Raw genomic sequence first — 23,793 nt, 5'->3', positions numbered from 1 at the left:
TTCTCTGATTGCTTGTTATTGGTATATAGAAAGGCTACAGACTTTTGTACAGTAATTTTGTAGCCATCCACTTTATTGAAAGTGTTACTCATTTCTAAGTTTTTTCTGGTGGAATTTTTGGCTTTTCATAGATATATTATATCATCTGCAAAAAGGGATAATTTGATCTCTTCTTTTCCACTTATTAATCCTTTAATTTTCTTCTCTTGTCTTCGCACTCTTGCAAGAGTTTCAAGCACTATGTTAAAGAGTGGAGATAGTGGACAGCCTTGTCTGCTTCCTGATTTTAATGGGAATGCTTCCAGTTTTTCTCCATTTAGAATGATGTTCGCTCTAGGTTTGTTGTATATGGATTAATTCTGTTGCGGTGTGTTCCCTCCAGTCCAATTCCCATCAAGACTTTGAACATAAATGCATTTTGAATTTCATCAAAAGACTTCTCTGCGTCTATTGAGATGACCATGTGGTTCTTGTCTTTGAGTCCATTTTTGTGATTTATGAGGTTTATTGACTTATGTATATTGAATCATCCCTGCATCTCTGGGATAAAGCCTACTTGATCATGGTGGATGATCTTTTTAATGTGTGTCTGTATGTGGTTTGCAAGTATTTTGTTGAGAATTTTTGCATCTATGTTCATTAAGGATATGGGTCTATAGTTTTCTTTTTTGGTTGTCTCTTTACCTGGTTTTGGTATTAGAGTGATGCTGGTTTCATAGAAGGAATTTGGAAGTTCTCCCTCCATTTTTATCTTTTTGAAAAAATTAAGTAGCCTTGGATATTGATCTTCTTTAAATGTTTGGTAGAATTCTGCTCTAAATCCATCTGGTCCTGGGCTTTTATTAGTCAGGAGGTTTTGTATTACTGTTTCAAATTTCTTATGTGTTAACAGGTCTGTTTCAGCTATTGATCTCTTCTTGGTTTAGTTTTGGTGATTCCTGTGATTTTAGATACCCATCCACTTCTTTTAGGTTTTCAAATTTAGTAGCATACAGGTTTTTAAAGTATTCCCTTAAAATGTTCTGGATTTTTTGGTGTCTGTTGTGATGCTTTCATCTCTGATTTTGTTGACTTGGAGCTGCTCTTTCTTTCTTTTGGTTAATTGGGTTAAAGGACTGTCAATCTTGTTTGTCTTTCACAAAACTATCTCTTGGTTTTGTTGATTCTTTGTACTGATTTCTTTGTTTATATTTCATTAATTTCTGCTCTGATTTTTGCTATGTTTTGTTGTCTTCTGGGTTTGGGTTTCATTTGTTGTTGCTTTTCAAGTGTCTTGAGTTGCAATGCTATGTCATTTATTTGTGTTCTTTCTGTTTTCTTAATGTAGCCCATAGAGATATAAACTTCCCTCTAAGGACTGCTTTCAACATGTCCCTGAGGTTTTGCTCTGTTATATTGTCCTTTTCATTTAGTTCTAGGAATACTTTTATTTCTTAATTTCTCCATTGACCCATTCACCTTTCAGGAGTATGTTGTTTAATCTCCATGTGTTCATGTAGTTACTAGGGTTTCTTCCAGTGTTGAGTTTAAGCTTTATTGCATAGTGCTCTGATAGAATGCATGGAATTATTTCAACCTTTTTTAAAATTTATATTTGTTGAGGATTGTTTTATGCCCCAGTATGTGGTCGATTTTGGAGAAAGTTCCATGGGGCACTGAATAGAAGGTATATTCACTGGTACTTGGTGGAATATTTGGTAGATGTTTGTTAGGTCCATTTGATGTATGATATTGATTGATTCATATGTCTCTCTGTTAATTATGTGTCTTGTTGATCTAGCTAATGAGACAATGGATATTGAGTTCCCCTATTATTAATGAGTTGGGGTTAATATGGGTCTTAAAGTCCTGTAGTACTATTTTTATGAAGTTGGGTGCACTGGACTTTGGTCAATATATGTTCATGATTACAATATCTTCTTAGTAGACTGTTCCTTTGATCAGAATGAAGTGGTCCTCTTTATCTCTTCTGATTAGTTTTAGTTTGAAGTCTACTTTGTCAGATATTAAAATTGCAACTCCCGCTTTTTTCTTAGCACCATTTTCTTGGAATATTTTTTTTCCATCTTTTCACTTTAAGGTTAGTGCCTGTCCTTGAAAGTGAGATGAGTTTCTTTCAGACAACAAAAATATGGGTTTTATTCCTTAATCCATTCAACTAGTATGTGTGTTTTGACTGGGGAGTTCAGTCCATTGATATTTAAAGTTATTAATGGAAGATGTGTATTGATTCCTGTTGTTTCGATTTTTATTTGCATTCTCTGTGCTTCCACAGTTACACTTTCATTAATTTTCTTTCTGTTACCACCTGGGTATAGTCATTCTTTTAGCTCTTAGTATTGCTGCAAGAACTCTCTGAGGGGCTGGTTTTGTGGGCATGAATTTTTTCAGCCTATTTATGTCATGGAAGATTTTTCTTTCCCCTTTTACTATAATAGACATTTTGGTTGGGTAAAGTAATCTAGGTTGGCATCTGTGGTCATTTAGAACTGGGCATACTTTGGTCCAGGCTCTTCTGGCTTTCATAGTTTGAACTGAAAAGTCAGCTGTAATTCTGATGAGTTTTCCTTTATATGTGTGTTGTTTTCCTTTGCAGCTTTCAGTGTTCTATCTTTGCTCTGTATATTTAGTATTCTTACTATGATGTGTCATGGAGAGTTTCTTTTCTGGTCCTGTCTATTTGGTGCTCTATTTGCTTCTTGTATTTGTATAGGAATGTCTTTCTTTAGTTTTGGGAAATTTTCTTCTACCGTCCTATTGAAGGTCTGGTCCATATCATTATCCTGAGATTTTTCTCTTTCCTCTATGCCTATGGTGTGTAAATTTGGTCTTTTTATGGTAACACAATTCCTACATATTTCCTTCCTATGCTTTCTTAAATTTTTCATTATCTTTGCACAAATGATCTAATTCGTCAACTTTATTTTCAGAGTTTTATATTCTGTTTTCCATATCATTCATGCTACTGGTGATGCTTTCTCCTATTATTTCTAATTGGCTTACTGAGTGTTTTACTTCCTTCTTCATTTCAGCCTTAGTATTCTTCAACATTTCTAACTCTTTTCTGAATTCATTCAGAAGTTTATCCCTATCGTCTTTCAGTTCTTTGATTTCTTTTTGTGTTCCTTAAATTCATTGAATTCTTTTAATATGTTTATAATTGTTCTTTTGAATTCCATGTCTTGTTTTATCTCTAGGGGGTTCTCATTGTACTCCTCTACAGGACTTTTGATACTGGTGGGGATATATTATTTGGGTTCTTAATGTTATTATTTTTTCACTGTGACTTTGACATGTGAATTTTTTTTGTAGTTTCTGATTCTTGTGTGAGATTCAAGCCTTCCTTTGTTGAGTTTAGGACTGCTTCTGTTTGTAAATTTTGTGTGTCTTTGTGTTTTACTTTTGGGCATGAAAAGCTGGTTGGTCTAGGCTTCAGGTTCTCTTGTTGACTTTATATTGGAGGGGACCATGGCTTTAGTCATGATGCTCAGCAGTTCCAACAGAGCCCCAAGTCATATGAGGACCAGATGCTCTCAGGCTTCCTCCTAAGGTCTGGATGCCTCTGATGCCTCTAGTCAGCAGGCATGGTACAATTTTTGAGGCTTGCTAGGTAGAGGTAGGATTCCAGACTCTCAGGCAGTCAGGGATGCTGGTCTCAGGAATCCAGAGCAAGCAGGGAAGGAGGCTGATCTCAGGAATCCAGGTTGGAGGTTGGACAGCCAGGGATAAAGTCTGGTCTCAGGTATTCAAAGGTGAGGTGGGGTAGGGATCAGGCTTCAATGGATCCAGGGGACTAGACTTAAGTATTGGGTTGGTCTGGGTGCAAAGGATCAGTAATCGGGGGGAGCCTGGCCCAAGAGGATAGTCCGGAGGTCTGGATGCCAAGAGAAGAAATGCAAAGTGCCCATGCTAGGAGGAGAGATGCATTGTTTGAGACAGGAGGGTAGATGAGGTTGCAGGAGTCAATGTGCAGTGGGCAGGGTCACACTTGCCCAGGAAGGATGCTGGCTGGACTTAGGAATCCTAGGCAGGTTGGCAGGGGGACAGCCAGGAATTAACGATGGTCTCATGTGTCCAGAGGATTAGACTGAGGAATTGGGTTGGTCTGGATACACAGTACCAGGAACCAGTGGAGAGTCTGGTGCAAGAGGGTAGTCCAAAGTATGGGGTGCCAAGAGAAGAAGTGGGCCAGTGCCCAAACTAGGAGGGGAGGCAGGAAATGGGAGATAGGGTATTGAATGAGGTTGTGGGAGTCCAGAATCAGTGTTTCATAATAAAAATACTATTTCATGATTTGTGCAAGCATGATATACACATATGAGTTTTAGTGATTTTTCTCATTAAATCAATTGAAATTTTTCATAATAATTTTTTCATTCCTAGCAAGTTTGACTTTCCAAATTGATTCCTGAAAATGAACCAATAAACAGTAATCTTGTATTCCAATGCCTTTTGCAATTTTTGTCATTAGCAACCATCATTGTTTTCATTGTTTTCCTTCTTTGAAACCTATTCACCACCACCGAATTCCATATTCCCAATAAAGTCTACAATCTTCTTGAAATGTATTATTCACTGACATTTATCTGAGCATCAAGGTAGACTGTACCCAACTTTAAGTATAGTATTGTCCTTCTAAGGAAGTTCTCTCCTATAAAAATACAATGTGAATCATGAAGCTAAGTTTAATTTTTTTCCTAAAGCCATATTTTGAAAGGTGGGTTTTAGGTTTAATGCTATTTTTATTTAAACCAACATATTGTAAATGTTAGCATTTCATTCTATGTTTAATATTAGAATGTATGGAGGACATAGTTTACTTGCTCTAAATTTTATATGTATTCTTCACTATCACAATACCACAACTGAGACCACCTGAGTTTCAGTTGCTCGTTAGCTACCGACCTCCAGCTACTACTATAATGGATAGGGCAACACTAAGTGATACTTGTTTGCCTGTTTGCTCTCTAGATCTGTTGAGATATAATTTACATATTATAAAGTTCATGCATTTCACTTATACAATTCAGTGATTTTAGTAAATTCACAGTACTATGCAACCACCATCATTATCTGAGTGAACTCCAGTGCATTTTCATCCACACTTACAGAAATCCCATACCCATTATCACTCACTACCACCTCATTAATAATATCCCTTTCTACATTCCTGGCTGTCATTAAGTTGTTTTCTTTCTCTATGGATTTTCCATTTTAAAAAATATTTTATTTATTATTTTCATTTTATGTGTATTGCATGTATTGCCTGCATGTAGGTCACTGCACCCATGTCGTGCAGTGCTCGCAGAAGACAGAAGTGGCCATCAGATCCTGTGGAACTGGAGTTACAGACAGTTGTTACCTGCCATATGTGTGTGCTGGGATTTGAACCGGGTCTTCTGCAAGAACAACCAGTGTTCTTAACTGCTGAGCCATCTCTCCAGCCCATGGATTTTCCATTTTGAAGACAACATTTACAACTGAAATAATGTAATATCTAGTCTCTTCTTATCTTTCCTCATTAAGAATATTGTTTTTGACACTTGTCTTTGCTATACCAGGTCTCAAAAATTTATCCGTGGGAGTTGGAGAGAAGGCTTAGAGGATAAAAGCACATATTGCTCTTCCAGATGACCCAGCTTTGATTCCCAGCACCCACACTGAGTTTCTCATAACCACATAACTCCAGCTCTAGGGAACCTGAAGACTGTGGCCTCCTGAGGCACCTGCACTCATGTGCATATAGCCACACGCAAACAAAAATAAACATAATTTAAAAATAATAAAATGGGAGTAGGAGCTAAAATAATAATAATAATACATTCAGACCTTTCAGAGTTGAATAATATTCCATTGCCAAGTGATGCTGTGTTTTGTTTCTTTTTTTTTTCATTAGGTTACTTCCACTAAAGAGTAGAAATATTGATAATGCTGCTATGAACATTTGTGTAAAAGTTTTTGGATGAAAATACATTTTTATTTATATTAGGTATATCTCAAAAACTGTTGGGCTCCTTGGTAACTCTGTGTTAAGCATTCTGAGAAGCTACTAGATTATTCTTCATAGTGACTATAATATTTTACATGATCATGGCTTGTTGTAGACTCATGCTAGTGGATGTAAAATATTATCTACTCATGGTTTTGTGTTACATTATCTTATTACCTTATGATTTTGAAGATTTTGCACATGTATTGGCAATTTGTATCTTTTTTTCTGAGTCAGGATTGCAGTCTGTAGTCTAGTCTTCAGTCTACCCTGAACCTCACTATGTAGCTAAGGCTGGCCTTGAACTCATAGTGATTGTCCTGCCTTCAGTTCCTATATTAGTCAGTACCGTCTATAAAAACAGACTGAATAGAATTAATGCATATTTAAAGAAGTGTTATTAGATTGTCTTACAGGAAATGGTCTAGGTAGCCCAATAATAATAATGTCTATATTCACACCGAAGAGGCTAGGAATCTGGTAGTTGGTCATTTGCTGAGACTGGATGTCTCAAGAGGCCCAGTCTGGCCATGAAGATCTGAAGTCTTCCTAGAGAACCACTGATCTTCAGTCCATGTTAAACATTCAAAGAAGTTCACTGATGTCAGGAGAGGACGTTAGAAGCAGCAGAACTCATCAGCAAGATTCAACATGTGACAAGCAGGCAATAAGCAAAAACTTTTCCCTAGGATCTCTTTATATCTTGGCAGGCACTGTAAGATTTTTTTTTTCTGTATTTAGCATGAGTTTTCCCACTTCAATTAACCTAATCAAGAAAATCCCTTATAGGCATGCCCCAAAACTCACATAATGTAGATAATCCCTCACATGTATACCCAGAGGCTTGTTTTATGAGTGATTCTAGATCCTGTCAAAGTGATAAAAATTTTAACCATCACATATCCTAAGTTCTCAGCTTCATTTTTTTAAAACTTTTATTAGAAATATCTATTAGACTCTTAGTCTTTTATCCATTTTTAAAAACATTTTATTTACTATTTTTATTTAATGTGCACGAATGTACTTCCTGCATGTATGTATTTTATCCATTTCTTAATTTCATCATTTTTCTTTCTGTCATACTCTCACAAGTTCTTTGTATATTTTTGACATTGTACATTTAACAAATATACGACCTATAAATATTTTACCCATTCTGTGTGCTGTCATTTTATGTTTATTGCTGATATTTCTTGAAATTATTTTTAATTTTGATAAAACTTTTATTCATCTCTATTTGTCATTGTGGTTTTGGTGTTGTATCTAATGTATTATTTCCTAATGCAATGTCAGTGAGATTTACATCTAAATTTTCTTTTAGAAGTTATACATTTCATTTATCTACTTGGGTTTTTGATCCATTTTGAATTGATTTTTGTATGTACTGTAATGTGAAACATGGGTTGTTCTAGTTTGCTTTCTGTTCCTGTGATTAAACATTGACCAAAAGCAACTTGGGGAGAAAACGGGTCATCTCATCTTATAATTTACCGTCTATCATCAAGGGAAGTCAGGGCAGGAATTCAAGGCTGGAACCTGGAGGCAGGAACTGAAGCAGAGACCATGGAGGAATACTGCTTATTGGCTTGCTTCCTCTGACTTGCTCATCTACCTTTCTTTTACAGCCCAGGTCCACCTCATTAGAAATGGCACTGCCCAAAGGCCAATGTGATGGAAGAAATTTATTGTGTCAGGTTCTGTCTTCTAGGTGTCTCTAGTTTGTCACATGATGACAGAAACCACTCAACATAACAGTCCCCATTCTTTCTTTGACAAGTGGATATTCAGATGTCACAACACCTTACACTTGAAAGATCAGTCTTGTTCATTGAATGTCTTTGGCACTTAAAAAAAATCAGTTGCTTGACTGGAGAGATTCCTCAGTGGTTAAAAGGGCTGACTGCTCTTGCAAAAGTCCTGGGTTTGATTCTCACCACCAACATGGCGGCTAAAAAACATCCATAACTGCAGTTCCAGGGGATCTAATGCCCTCTTCTGATCTCTGTGGACATTGCACCACATGGGTGCACTTATATACATGCAAGCAATACATTTCATGCACATAAAATAAGAATGATAACTAAAATTAAATAAATAAATAATAAAAATAAGTTGGCCACAGAATGCAACAGGAACCATATCTTACCAGTTCCAAAAATTAACTCACAATGGATGAAACACACAAAAGACTAAAAACTATGAAACCGTTATCAAAAAATGAATGTAAAACACATTGGAACACTAGATAGAATAGGCAAAAATTTTTTGGACAAGACCCTAAAACCAAAGATATAAAAATAAAATTTTTATCAAAATAAAAAGCTTTTGCATAACAAAGAAATCACTTATCAGAATGAAAATTCATGTATAGTATTTTCAAAAAAATTTATTTGCAAACTATGTATCTGAAGACTAGTTACTATCTAGAACACATAACAAATATTAATAGCCTAATTAAAAAGTAGACTGGAGAGATTAAGAGAGGTTAAGAGCACTGGTGCTCTTGCAGAGGACCCAAGTTCAGTTCCCAGCATCCACATGGTGGCTAAAAATCATCTGTAATTCTAGTTCCAGGGGATCTGATGCCCTCTTCTGACCTCCATGGGCATTGCATGACACAGGTACATTTATGCACAGATAGGCAACACATTCATACAAATAAAAATAATAAATATGTTTTGTAAAAGTACCCAATAAGGCCAGAGATGTTATTCTCCTTGAGAGTGCTTTTTATCTCCAGCACAGTGAAAATATGATGGGTGATAAACCATACCACCTACCCAGGCATTTCTCAAAAGAAAATATAAAAATGACTGACACCTTTAATCCCAGCACTTGGGGGGATAGAGACAGGAAGATCTCTATGAGTTAGAGGTCAGTCTCATCCACATTGGTTTTGAGGACCACAAGGGCTACCTAGTGAGACCATATCTCAAAACACAAAAGTAAACAATCAGCAAAAAAACAAAAATGGGCAACAGGTATATGAAAAATTCATGGCATTGCTAATAATCAGGGAAATGAAAATCAAAATTACAATGAAATGTTACCTCACCCAAGAAAGAATGGCTATTTTGGGCCAGTGAGATGGTTCAGCAGGTAAAAATGCTTACTACACAAGTCTGAAAACTCAAATTAGATCCCTGGATCCCATGGTGGAGATCTAGAATTTACTCTAAAAGTTGTCCTCTGAAACACACACATACACACACACACACACACACACACACACACACATTCACAAACACCCGCCATATGAGTGTGTGTACAGAGACACACACAAAATAATAATTAATAATAGAACAACAATAAATTATAAAAATGAATGGATATTTTAAAAAGACAAAAGATAATTTCCATGTAGGATGTAATGAAAGAGAATTCTGGTATACTGTTACTGGGCTAGGAATGTTGAAGCTTACCAGAACATTAAAATCTGAACCACCATCTGCTCCAAAAAAGTAGTAAGTACATATCCAAGGATCTATGCAGAAGCAAAAGAACAAATTTATCAAAGAAACATTTACAGTTTGTTTATTAGAGTAGTATCCATAATATCTGAATTGTAGGAACAACTGTAAATAGACAAAAGAGTAATTTACACACATGCATGCACACATGCATGTACACATACAGACAGGCACACACCACTCACACCTTAGAATATTACACAGTCATAGAAAGAATGAAATCTTGCCATTTGTGGTGACGTTAATTAACCTGTAGAATACTGTTATGTGAAATAAGTCAGACACACAAAGAAAAGTACTGCATGATCTCAATTATATGTGGAATCTAGAAAATTCAGACTCAAAGGCATAGATTAGAATGGTAGTTGCCAAGAGTTTGTATATGGTAGAAATGGGGAGATGTTGGTCAGAGGGCACAAAGTTTCAGTTTCATAAAATTAACACATTCCAGTTAACTATTACTATACAGCACAGTGATTATGGTTACCAACACTATCTTATGCTTTAAATTTGCTAAAAAACAGATATGATAATAATGTGAAGTAATGTATACAAAATGACCTGGGCTTTGGTGATAAATTCACTATGCATAGCAAAACTTCACATTGTATTCCCTAGATATATAAAAATTGTTTAAAAAGCAGCAAAACAAATGCAAAATCCAACGCACAATTCCAGTATAATCATTCTATAATAGTAGCATCTATGACACTCAGGGGTAGAATATATAGGTTTGCCTTTGGAATCCCAGTGAGGGCTGAACATTTAATTTTATGACAATTTTATCCTGAAGATCAAGGCACATCTGTTTTTCTTGATGTTACTTGAAAGTATCTGAGTATATGCTGCCTAGAAAACTAAATCTAAATCATGGAAAAAAATCAAATGTGGCCACTAAAGTAAGTGGTACAGGTTTATTGAGCAGAAAATGTGGAATTACTCATTGTGCTCATTAACACAGATTAAAATAGATTTTGTTTCCTACTCTTTAAAATCGCAAAAGAAATTTTCAAACAATCCTTGATCAAACTGATTCCCTTTTTCACAGCCTCTGTAGTTAAATGATTACAACTTGTATATTTCAGGTATGTTCTTTACTCATTTTGAACTTTATTAGTTTTATAGCTCATCAATTTCCATTGTTTGGATGCCACAATCTGTGTAAACACGGTTTAGAACAATTTATTGTCAAGTATGTGGCTTTACCTTGAATGCTATAACCGCCAACACTTGTGCTTAAAGACAAACTAGTTATGAGTCTTTTTAGTCAAATGGAATCCACAGGAAACCTACCAACCCAAGGATATTGCTTGATGTTCCCTTGCTCCAAAAATGAGAATTCTATCCAAGAAAGACCAATCAGTTTAGTCCAAGGAAGGGCTGCATTAAAAGGTAATAGATATTAGTTAAAGAGTCACCACCTTAGGTGACCACATAACTTCATATGATGCTAGAGAAGAGGAAAGTTTACCAAGAGGAACAATGGATACTTGCAAAGGTCACCATAAAATGGTGAAAATGGATCCCTTCAAATAATTTCTCTTCTGAATGATGTATCAGATATGGTTGCCTCCTTGTTATACTTCAGAAAATTTCAATATAATTGCATACAACCTAAGTCATTCATCTTATATGAAATTCTCTTCTTATCAGTAAGATGCATGCCACAATTCCTAGCAATTTAAATTCTATGCTTCCTATAAATTTGTGTTTGTGAGTATTCCAAAGAAGAACTGAAACAGATCTCTGTGAAACAGATCTCTGTATAGTAATACCATCCTCCAAAACAGTGTGACCCACAACAGTAACCAGGTACTTGCAAAGCAGTCTGCTACCCTACAGTCTTCATTATCTCACTACACTGTTTATCATCTTTACCTGTCTCTAACAAGACCTCAGGACGATTATCATCTCTGTATCCCATTCCTAGAGCTATTGCTTTCTCTTCTGCAATTCTTTCCTAATAAATGAATTATTAGCACTAACTGGTGGCTTAAATGATAATAATTTAAAAGCATATTACAACTTAAATTCTACCATATTTCACTTTCCTCATAATATTCCCAGCACTCTATGTGCTGTATGCCTGCAGTGCTATCCATCCCTGGTCACTGGTCACCTACAGGTAAGTGTGTATTTCAGGATGCTAAAGGCAGTGGGTGGAGAGATGGCTCAGCAGTTAAAGACACTAGCTGCTCTTGCCGAGGACCTGGGTTCGGTTCTCAGCACCCGCATGATGGCTAACAACTGTCTACAACTCCAGATTCAGGAGATCCGACACTCTCTCCTGACCTCTGTGGGCATGACATGACATGGGTACACTTACACACAAGAAGGCAATACACTCATACACATAAAATTGAAAATTAAAATGTTAAAAAAGAGGACCCTGTGCAGTTATCTTGGATGATGAATTTTCCTAGACTAACAGATAAATGTTAGACAATTTCATGAAATTCTGCTATACTTAAAAGGAGATTGACATTTAAAGGTAAATATTAACACACTTAAATGTAGTTTTTCAGCTACAATTTTATTTAAAAATGAAAGGATGTAGGGATGAAGATAGTAAGAACATACTATATCTATACAAAACACACACACACACACATACACACACACACACACAAGTATCAAGCAGCTACTAGATACCTATTCCAAGGCTAATATCTATTCAAGTTACTCTTATGAACTTCATCACAACCGTCCTTTCCTGAACCATAGGAGATAAGTATACTGAATTAAATTAATTTGCAGAGGCAGTGAGGGATGGGGAAAAGAAACGACTGTCCACAAGAAGGGTAAATAAAGAAGGAGATGTGTAACAGAAGGAAAGTCTCTTCCTTCTGCTTCTCAGTAGTGTAGATGGTGATAGCTCATGATCCCAGAAACAAAATGGCTGTGGGGGTGTATGTTCAACATATGACCACTAAAAACCTCATAAAATATGCAAATGTCCCAAATGTAAAATAAAAACAGAATGACTACCATGTGCAAGTTGGATAATGGGTAGCATTCTATATTTGATTCTATGCATCATGATTAGAAATTAAAGCAAAAAGACAGTGACAACTTAAAGGAATTGATAGCCAAGGTGAAAAAGAGTCCATCATTGTCATTCTTCTATGCCTTGGTACTGTGAAAAACCTTACTTGAAGGGGGGGGTGATAATTAGTCAGTCTATTAAACGGGGTTAAACTAAATAAAAACATAAAAGAATTGCACTGGGAAAACGATGAATGGAAGAATATACCTAGGGCTCGAGGTACATTTTGAGAATTATCAGTACTGGCAGGTTTGGGAAGCCAATTTACTGGGATTTGTGAATTCTTCTGAGAAAGATTTATATGAGCATAATCAAGGTGAATGAATTGAATCCAATGTAAATACATCAGTATTTAATAGACTTGAAGTATAATATGGTATATGTCTAGGGCTGTTTTAGGCCTCTTCTGTCTGGAGAACAAGCTACCATCACCATAATTTTGGATTTGAATGAATGAATGAAATATATAACAAACGAAAGTAAAAGAACGAAATTGCAGGCAACACATAAATTGCAGATTATCAGCTCACACACATCATCTATCAGGAACAACTGGAGAAACTCCATGAAAATGGTCAGCTGGGGCTCCTGATCAATAAGAGTGTCCTGGGTAGAACTCCCTATCCTTGGATGAGACTTCTAAGTAAAATAACAAATAGCAAGTAACAGATAGATAACATCATCAAACTGAGGGATTACAACATCTATCAGAATTGACTGGCAAAACCTTGCTAAAGCAACGATGCCAGAGTTCCCAACTAACAGATTTCCATGAGGAGCAAAGCAGTTTCTCCACTAATGAGCTGCCAACTCATTCCCTTGGCAGATATTTTGATATCAGAAGCCAAACAACAATAACCTCTGAACTGTTTTGCCTTCTAACTTTCTCAAGGGCACAGTGTTTTACTCAAATAAATTACCTTCCTTCTGTTCTCAAGGGCACAGTGATTTTACTCTTGGGCTATATTGCTGTTCTCTCCTCTTCCTGTCATAGGGGCTGACTAATACCCCAGAAAATGGGTCTTTTAGAACATTTTGAGACAAACATGCTTCACTCTGAAATAGAGGGAGGGGACTATTTTGTTTCTGGAGCCAGCTTCTCACTAAGCTTAAATGGTGTATGGCAATTTACCAATTTAGTTTATGTTACAGGACTTGACCTTAGAGGCTTGTTTGATTTCTTTGGCAAGGAGTCTGAGGTAAAAAATGTAAATCTTCCAAAGTCATTGAGAGCTAAAAAATCACAACACTAGTGCTAATAGCTCTCACAGTAATAGTTCTCTAAGTGCAGGTGTCTGCAGCATTGTCACAAGGAAGGATAAGGATCTCTACTGCTACTTTAGACCAAGAGGCATTGGTGTTCCCTTTCAAAGAATCAGTATCCTGAAGCCCCTTCCAGAGAACAGGAACAAGAGACATTTTTAAGTAGACAGAGATAGAGATTGGTTGAAAAGAGATTATTGTACAAACTACAAATTGAGTAAGCTAGTAAGGAAGCTCATATTAAGGTTCTACTTGACTAAGTTTATTCCAGCTGCCTTTCCCCACAGTAATCAATGGTAAGACTCTATTGAAGAAAAGAAACTACATACCTGAGTCACAGAACAAACAACGAGAAACTAAACTAGTACTGACCTGGAAGCTTCATCTCTGCTGATTAGATTTCATAGTGCTAGAAGGTGCTATATATGTAACTAGCAGGTGCTATATGTATAACTAGCATAGAAAGGCAATAATCAATCTTACCCAGCTGTGAACATTGACAGCTACAGTAACAACTGGCTTACAAAATATGCCCAATGTTGCAATAGTGGAATGAATGCTATGGGGAAAACCAACCACTTTCTGTTTCCATTCAAGGCTGACTTCATAAAATAAAGTCCATATTTGATATTGTTATCAAGGCCAAGAACCAGTGGCTAGGCACATAACAGGTCATAGTGTAGAAATTACTAATATTAGGCTGCTAAATGGACATAATATTAAACTGACACCTAATGACTTATTGTTATACCAATAGATTGGTGCATCTCTCATTTCTCACCTGAGATGTTTCTTACAGTAGATAGCAATTAAATCAGAGATGTGCATCTAATCAACTAGCAGAGAATAAGAGACTGTGGACTGTCTAACCATGAATGGGAAACTTATATTGAACCCCTCTTCACAAGACTCAGGGATAATTTTAGAAGATAAGGTAAAAAGATTCTATGAGGCAGAAGTGGTAGATGAATACAAAGACATTGTAATGTCTGAACACCACTGGGTAGTTGCACATATGAACATAAAGCACTTAATGACAGCATGCACACTTGTGAAAACCTAAGCCAGACAGAGGCCCAGCAAAGATGTGAGAGGTGAACAGGAAACCCCTGCCCTAACTGAAGATCTTTTTGAAAATCGTACATGCTCAGAGATGGAGAGTCAGTTTTCCTTACTGGTATGATGCCTGGTAGGTTGACCAGATGCTAAGGCATAGACCCACACCCAAGAGCATTTAAGAAACATAAATCAGACCCGATAGCCATTAAAAAAAAAACAATAATAGGGGGCATGGGGGGGTAGTAAGGTATGGGTGAAGAGGTGGGAGGAGGTCTGAATATTATCAAGACAGAGCATATGAAATCCTAAAATAAGTTTTTTAAAAGAAACGGCCATTTGCTATATGTGATTCTCTGTGTTAGTCACCATCTGCTGTAAAAAGAATGTTCCTTAGTGATAGTTGAAAGATGTACAAATCTTCTGTCAGGTAATACACAACTTTAAGCATTTAACCTCACTAATTATTGAATAATTGGAATTTAAAAGTAAATGACATACTTTTAACCTTCCATTTTCTTAAAAATTTAAGGAACAGAAATGCTATATATTTGTGCAGATGTAATAAAATCAGCAATCTTTCATATATTTCTATTATATCATTTTGAATTGGTACTTATCTGAAAGAAAACACACATTGCAAATCTAGGAGAAATTAAGCTTTTTCTCCTTTTTGCTTTTTGGATTGAATTTTTGAGAACTTTATACAATAGATTGATCATATTTAGACCCTCTCTCCTATCTATATGCCCCTTATCACCACCCCTGCCCAAATTCATATATTTTTTTTTTTGTGTGTGTGTGTTTATATGTATACAAAAACCTAGTTAATCAAATTTATGTCTAGAAATGCCCTTCAGTGTGGGTCCATCCGCTGGAGTCTGGTTATCCTACCCAGAGTCATAACCTTAAAGAATAATGACTCTTCTCTCCCAGCAGAAAGCTTTTGTCACTAGTCCCTCAGCTAGGGTTGGAGCTTCTTATCCACATCTGCACATATATGTTGGGGCTTTGTCTGATTTGAGCTTAGGGTTGGGGTTCTTACCCACTTCTCCACGTCTAAGCTGGAATGCTATCTGATTTGACTTTACACAGTACTTGTGCCTGCTGCCATTGTTGCTGTGAGTTCAATTGAGTAAATGACCAGCTGTCTGGAATATGCTGTTTCCATGTGGTCATCCACCACTTCTGGCTGTTACAGTCTTTCCACCCTCACTTGCACAATGGTCACTGAGCTTGGGACGCAGAAGTTTGATATAGGTGTCAGAGATTAACATTTTGATGATAAATTTATTAAGAAAATAAAAAGTGATTATTGAAGCCAGGAGTGGTGGCACACACCTTTAATCCAAGCACTTGGGAGGTAGAGGCAGGAGAATCTCTGTGAGTTCAAGGCCAACTTGGTATACATAGTGAGTTCCAGGCCAGCTGGGGCTACAGGAAGACCCTGTCTCAAAAAGACCATTAAAAAGGTGATTATTGAAAAGGTTTATACTGTAATTACTTCTGAAGAGAGGCCAAGTGTTGTGTTTAGGTTGATGGATGGATGGATGGATGGATGTCGACATATGTCTGATTACAAGGATGCTTATTTTGTTTGATGGAGTTTGCTATTTCTAGTAGATTTTAAAATAAAGAATAGATTTTCAAAATCTATTGTTTGGGCTTGGGGGTTGGTTCAGTGGATAAACCATTTGCTGCCCAAGCATCAGGACCAGAATTTGTATTCTAAGAACTTATGTAATACTGGATGCAGTAGAGTTCATCTGTAATCCCAGAAAAACTAAGCAAGATGGGAGACAGAGAAAGGCATATTCTTGGAAGATCACAGGCCAGCTAGCCTCAAAAAGATGAAAGGTAAGGACTAATGCTTAGGTTGTCCTCTAACATCTATCCACCCACTGTGGCACACACACACACACACACACACACACACACACACACACGCATACACATAAACACATCATACATACATATAAATTAAAAAAAAAAAGAGTTCAAGGTTATCCTCCACTACATAGGTAGCTTGAGCCAGCCTGGGAAAAATATTCTCTCGAAGAAGAAGAAAAGTAAATGAGTAAATAACGTTGCTATATTATGATATACTGTTTGTATTTTAATTTGCCCAGAAATGATATACTAATATTCAAACTAAATATACATAATATCATAGCATATGCATACATGAATATGTCTAGAATATCTAGTGGTTTAGATGAAAAGGTTAATGCAAAAGTGTTCATTAACCTCCAGGGAAATAAAAATAAAGACAAGAAAGACTGAAGCAATAAAGGAGACAGGCAGGGACAGAAAGATAAATCATGCAACCCATCCCACTTCTTTTGTTCAGTAAAGTACCATACTGCCATTTTTTAAGTGGTACATTACCATGTTTTTGTAAATTTTATTGAATTTCTGTGTATTCAATATAGAACATCTTAATTATATTTATACCTCCTTCTGCACTGGCATCCTCCCACAGCCTTGCCCACTGGAATTCATACATTCTGTCATTTGTGTTAAGGGTTATCATGTCAAGTTAGGGTCCCCAGATATCCTTGAGTGCAAGTTCGTCCACTGAGGTCTAGTCAGCCTATCTAGGGTCCCTCACTTTAAGAAGATCAGCTCTTCCTCACTCAGCAATAATCAGTTGCCAATAATTCATTGAATAATCCTGGGGCCTGCTGCCCATTTCCACAGTTCTATGCTGGGTTTTGGTCTTCTTGAGTTTGCATAAGTCTTGTTCATGCTGCCACCATTGATAAAAGATCATATGAGCAAGGTCCCAGGAGCCTGTAACACTCTATTTCTATATAGTCATGCACCTCCTCCCTTAGCTCTTATAATCTTTATCTCCCCTCTTTCACAACGGTCCCTGAGCTATGGGTGAGTGGAGTTTAATATCGGAGTTCTGTCCAATGACCTACACTCTGCAGACTCTTACACTCTATGCTTTGGCCATCTGTGACCTTTTGTGTTCCTAGCCCTCTGTTGCATGGGAGAGATTCATTGCAGAGAGCTGAAAGATACACTAGTGTCCTCATTACAATTTATTTTATGTTCTGTGAGCCTTATCTGTAGAGTTCATTGCAGATGTGCCACTTAGGCTTGGATAATTCACAATCTTTTTGTACGACGAGTTGTGGAACTCTGTAATAATCTCCATCTGCTGAAAAAGAAGCTTCTTTGTTGGTTGGTGACTGGGATACTTGTCTGTAAATATAGGGATCCATATTTTGCACATAGAAAGAAATTACATTTGTCTAGTGATATGACAGCCTTGGAGTTTTCTCTAAGATCTATGACCTCTCCAGTCATGTGTATTTGGCTATGTTTAGAGAACCACATGTCAGTTTCCTCCCATTGAGTAGGCTTTAAGTCCAATTAGGTAGTTGTTGTTTACCCCCAAGATAAAAGTACCACTACTGCACAAATGTCATTGCTGTGGCAGTCATTGATGTGGTTATTAGGCCTTTATTTTCCCTCAGCAGCTTGCATAGTGCTCTCCAAAGCTATGAGAACTAGCCTTCTGGAGAGGAGGCTTCCAGGTCAGTTCCAGCTTCATTGCTCCAAGTCCTGTATCTGAAATATGTCCTGTCTTCAACAATAGGATCTTACCTTCAAGTTCTGGGAGGCCATCAAGAGCTGAGGCAATAGCCTGTCTAATTTTTGGAGTTTCTTGGACTACCCTGGACAACAAATCAATGAAAGATTTCTCCTGTCTGGCATTGTTTCTTGTTAAGAAGCCTTCAGGTGTACACATGGAGTCATGTACGGATACTGCATGTGTAATTTGTCAGCAGGTTTCAGGACTAACACAATCCCCTCTGTTTTTATTTACACTAGCTAAGGATTATTTATCTCTCATCTCTCTCCCTCGTTAACACTCCCTCCATGTCTCCTTTTTTAAAGTATCCCCCCTTTCCCCATTTCTCCCTTGATAATAACTGTCTCCTATTGTTCCACCTCTCTCGAGCTCCTTCTTCCCCTTTATCCCCATAGTTCCTTGTAGAACCCTTCCTCTCCCCCTTCCATTTAAATATTCCCATTCTGTCCATCTTACCTCAGTCAGAGTGGCTAAGATAAGGAGAACAAATGATACCAAATGCTGGAGAAGATGAGAGGAAAGGGGAATGCTCATTCAGTTTCAGTGGAGTTGCAAACTCATACAACCCCTATGAGAAGCAGTGTGGAGAACTCTTAAAGAAACTAAAAATGTCCCAGCACTTGGGAGGCAGAGGCAGGTGTATCTCTGTGAGTTCAAGGCCAGTCTAGTCTACATAGTGAGTTCAGGACAGGTGGGGCTACAGGGAGACCCTGTCTCAAAAAGATAAAACTGTGCAACCACTATGGAAGGCAGTGTGGAGAACTCTCAAAAAACTAAAAATGAATCTACCATATGATCCAATTATACCACTCCTTGGCATATACCCAAAAGATTCATCCTACTGCAGAGATACTTCTGCATCCATGTTTGTTGCTGCTCTTTTCACAATAGCTATGAGATAGAAGCAACCTAAGTGTCCCTCAATGGATGAGTGGATAATGAAAATGTGATACATTTACACAATGGAGCTCTACCTAGCAGTAAAGAAAGGTGAAATCATAAAATTTGAAAGTAAAAGGAAGAAAATAGAAGCTGTTATACTAAGTGAAATAACACAGACTCAGAAAAACAAAAGATGTATGTTCTCCCTCCTTTCTGGATCCTAGCACGAAATTCTCACATGTGAGCATGTGAGCATGTGTCTCCTGATGTAACTGTAGGAACCTGCAAAATGGAAAGGAGCCCTCTATTTCCTTGGGCCTGCAGGACTGCGGCAGGCCTTTCTCCTACGCCTAGCCCTCTCTCAGGGGTAAGTCCATCACACCCTCCATGCCTTTACTCCCCCAGCCTCATTCACTCTACCATCTCACCCTGCTGTTCTCGCCTCCTAGTTTGGGTCTGTCCCATTCCTTGTATTTGGAACCCAGATACCTGGGGAACCAATACTGCTTCCTGATCCTTTTCATCCAGACCAATGTAGTGCCTTCTCTGGGCCCCAGGAGCACTGCTTCTGGGCCTGGTCCCACCCTCAAATCCCTCTGCTTCCTGGGCCTGCAGGACCCACCTCGCAGGCCTCTCTCCTACCCGCAGGCCACTCTCAGGGGTAATTCCATCACACCCTCCAGGCCTTCACTCCCCAAGCCCCATTCACCTTCCCATCTACCCCATTGTTATTGCCTCCTACTTTGGGTCCTGTCCCATTCCTTGTCTTGGGAACCCAGACACCTGGGGAACCAATACTGCTTCCTGATCCTTTTCATCCAGACAAATGTAGTGCCTTCTCTGGATCCCAGGAGCACTGCTTCTAGGCCTGGTCTCACCCTCACATCCCTCTGTTTCCCTGGGCCTGTACCACCCGCCAGCCTCATTCTGGGACACTGGAGCTGACCTTTCCTCTTCCTGATCCTTTGCATCCAGACCAACCCAGCTCCTCAGTGCAGTCCCCAGGAGTCCTTGTGGCCTCTTCCCACCCCATCTGCCTTTGCATCTCAGGGTGGCACAGCCACCAGCTGCCCTAGACCAGTATCTTTCCTGGGCCAGGATCCTAGGCCAGTCCAACCCCCAAATTCCTGAGGCCAAAATCGTTCCTGGAGGGATCCAGACCTTAGGAGAAAACCTGAAAACATCTGACCCTCATCTGAATTGGGCCTCTGTGGGAACTCCTGAAGACAAAAGCAATCCAGCCACTCCAATATTAAATCAAAAGAGAGAAATGGAAGCTTAGAAGAATCAGCTTTTCATGCCCAAAAAGTAAACAAGAAAGACACATAATGTTAATGAAAAGGAGGAAACCTAAACTTGAAGGTCTCAGTCTCACACAAGAATCAGGAACTACAAAAGAAATCAACATGTCAAAATCACAGAGATAAAATAATAACATGAAAAACCAAAACAACATCCCCACCAAATACCAATAGTCCTCTAGAGGAGTACAATGACAATCCCCTAGAGATAATGCAGGACATGGAACTCAAAACAACAATAATAAACATGAAAAAATAATTCAGTGAATTTAAAGAACACACAAAAAACTCAAAGAACTGAAGGAAGATAGGGATAAACTTCTGAAATAATACAGAAGAGTTAGAAATATTGAAGACTACTCAGGCTGAAATGAAGAAGGAAGTGAAAACTCAGTAAGCCAATTACAAATGACAGGAGAAAGCCTAACCAATAGGATGAATGAAATGGAAAATAGAGTATCAAGACTGAAAGATAAAGTGGACAATCTAGACCACTCAAGCAAAGATTATGAAAAATTTAAGATATCACAAGAATGGAATGTGCAGGAATTGTGTGACACCATAAAAAGACCAAACTTACGGATCATAGGCATACAGGAAGGAGAAGAATCCCAACATAATGGCATGAACAAGATCTTCAACAGAATCATGGAAGAAAATTTCCCAAAATTAAAGAAAGACAAGCTCATACAAATACAAAAAAGCATATAGAACACCAAACAGACAGGACCAAAAAAGAAACTCTCCATGGCACACCATAGTAAAAACACTACATGTACAAAACAAAGAAGCAATACTGGAAATTGCAAAAGAGAAACAACAAGTCACATACAAAGGAAAACCCATTAGGATTACAGGCGACTTTTCACTGAAAACTATGAAAGCCAGAAGATCCTGGACCAAAGCATTCCCAGTTTTAGATGACCACACATGCAAACCCAGATTACTATACCCAGCCAAAATGTCTACTATAGTCGAAAGGGAAAGAAAAATCTCCCATGACATAAATAGGCTGAAGGAATTCATGTCCACAACACAAGCCCTTCAGAGAGTTCTGGAAGCAATACAAAGAGCTGAAGAAAGGAATGCCTAAACCCAAGGGATTGTAGAAAAAAAATCCAATGAAGTTATAATGGTGGAAAGTTACAGCTACGCCAAGAATGTAAACAGAAATAAAAATGATAGGATTCAATACTCATCTTTCACTAATAATTTTAAATATTAACAGGCTGAACTCCCCAGTCAAAAGACACAGACTAGGTGAATGGATTAAGAAACAAAACCCATCTTTTTGTTGTCTACAAGACACTCATCTCACTTTCAAGGACAGACACTGTCTCAAAGTGGAAGAATGGAAAAAATATACCAATCAAATGGCACTAAGAAAAAAGCAGGAGTAGCAATTCTAATATCTGACAAAAAGGGCCAGTTCATTTTGGTCAAAGGAACAAGGAATCAAGAAGATATTACAATCTTGAACATATATTCACCAAACTCTGGTGCACCAAACTTCATAAAAACAATACTATAGGACTTTAAGACCCATATTAATCCCAAATCATTAATAGTAGGGGACTTCAATACCCTACTCTCTCCATTAGATAGGTCAACAGTGCAGAGACGTAACAGAGAGACATCTGAATTAAACAAAACCATATATCAAATGGACTTAACAGATATCTACCTAGTATTCCACCCAAACACCAAAGGACATACTTTCTACTCAGCACACCGTGGAACTTTCTCCAAAATCGACCATATACTGGGGCACAAAACAAAGCTCAGCAAATACAAAAAGATTGAAATAATTCCATGTGTTCTATCAGACCACAATGCAATAAAGCTTACAATCAACACCGAAAAACCCAAAATCACCACACGAACGCATGGAAATTAAACAACACACTCCTGAAGGATTAGTGGGTCAAAGGAGAAATTAAGAAACAAAGTATTCCTGGAAATAAATGAAAAGAACAATACAACACAACAAAACCTCTGGGACAAGCTGAAAGCAGTCCATAGAGGGAAGTTTACAGCTCTAAGTGCCTACATCAAAAAATAGGAAAGAACACAAATAAATGACTTAACATTGCAACTCACCACACTTGAAGAGCAACAGCAAATGAAACCCAAACCCAGCAAACAAGAAAAACTAACAAAAATCAGGATAGAAATTAATGAAATTGAAACAAAATAAACAATACAAAGAATCAACAATTCCAAGAGCTGCTTCCTTGAAAATACAAACAAGATTGACAGACTGCTAGCCCAGTTAACCAAAAGAAAGAGCACCTCCAAATCAACAAAATCAGAGATGAAAGGGGAACCATCACAGCAGACAACAGAAAGATGCAAAACATTAAAAGGAAATACTTTAGAAATCTATGTGCTACTAAATTTGAAAACCTAAAAGAAATGGACGGATATCTAAAGGCATGAGAACCACCAAAACTAAACCAAGAAGAAATCAACAGTTTAAACAGACCCATAATACAAAAAGAAATTGAAACAATAATACAAAACCTCCCAAATAAAAAGAGCCCAGAACAAGATGCATTTACAGCAGAATTCTATCAGACTTTAAAAGAAGATGGATATACAGCAGAGTTCTATCAGACATTTAAAGAAGATCTACATCCAATACTACTTAATTTATTCAAAAATATAGAAACAGAGGGAGAACTTCCAAATTCCTTCTATGAAGCCAGCATGACTCTAATACCAAAGCCAGGTAAAGATAGAACCAAAAAAGAAAACTATCAACCCATATCTTTAATGAACATAGGTGCAAAAATTCTTAACAACATACTTGCAAACCGTATATAGACACATATCAAAAAAATCACCCACCATGATCAAGTTGGCTTTATCTTAGAGATGCAGGGATGGTTCAATATACATAAGTCAATAAATGTCATAAATCATATAAATGGCCTCAAAGACAAGAACCACATGGTCATCTCAATAGATGCAGAGAAGGCCTTTGGCAATACTTAACATGCATTTATGTTCAAAGTCCTAGAGGGATAGGACTGGAGGGAACATACCTCAATTAAGCCATATATAACAAACCCAGAGGCAACATCATTCTAAATGGAAAAAAACTGGAAGCATTCCCATTGAAATCAGGAACCAGACAAGGCTGTTCACTATCCGCACTTCTCTTTAACATAGTACTT

Source organism: Nannospalax galili, unplaced genomic scaffold (assembly GCF_000622305.1).
Source record: "Nannospalax galili isolate Female #2095 unplaced genomic scaffold, S.galili_v1.0 scaffold641, whole genome shotgun sequence".
NCBI classification, from domain to species: domain Eukaryota; kingdom Metazoa; phylum Chordata; class Mammalia; order Rodentia; family Spalacidae; genus Nannospalax; species Nannospalax galili.
This window is presented reverse-complemented; position numbering follows the sequence as displayed.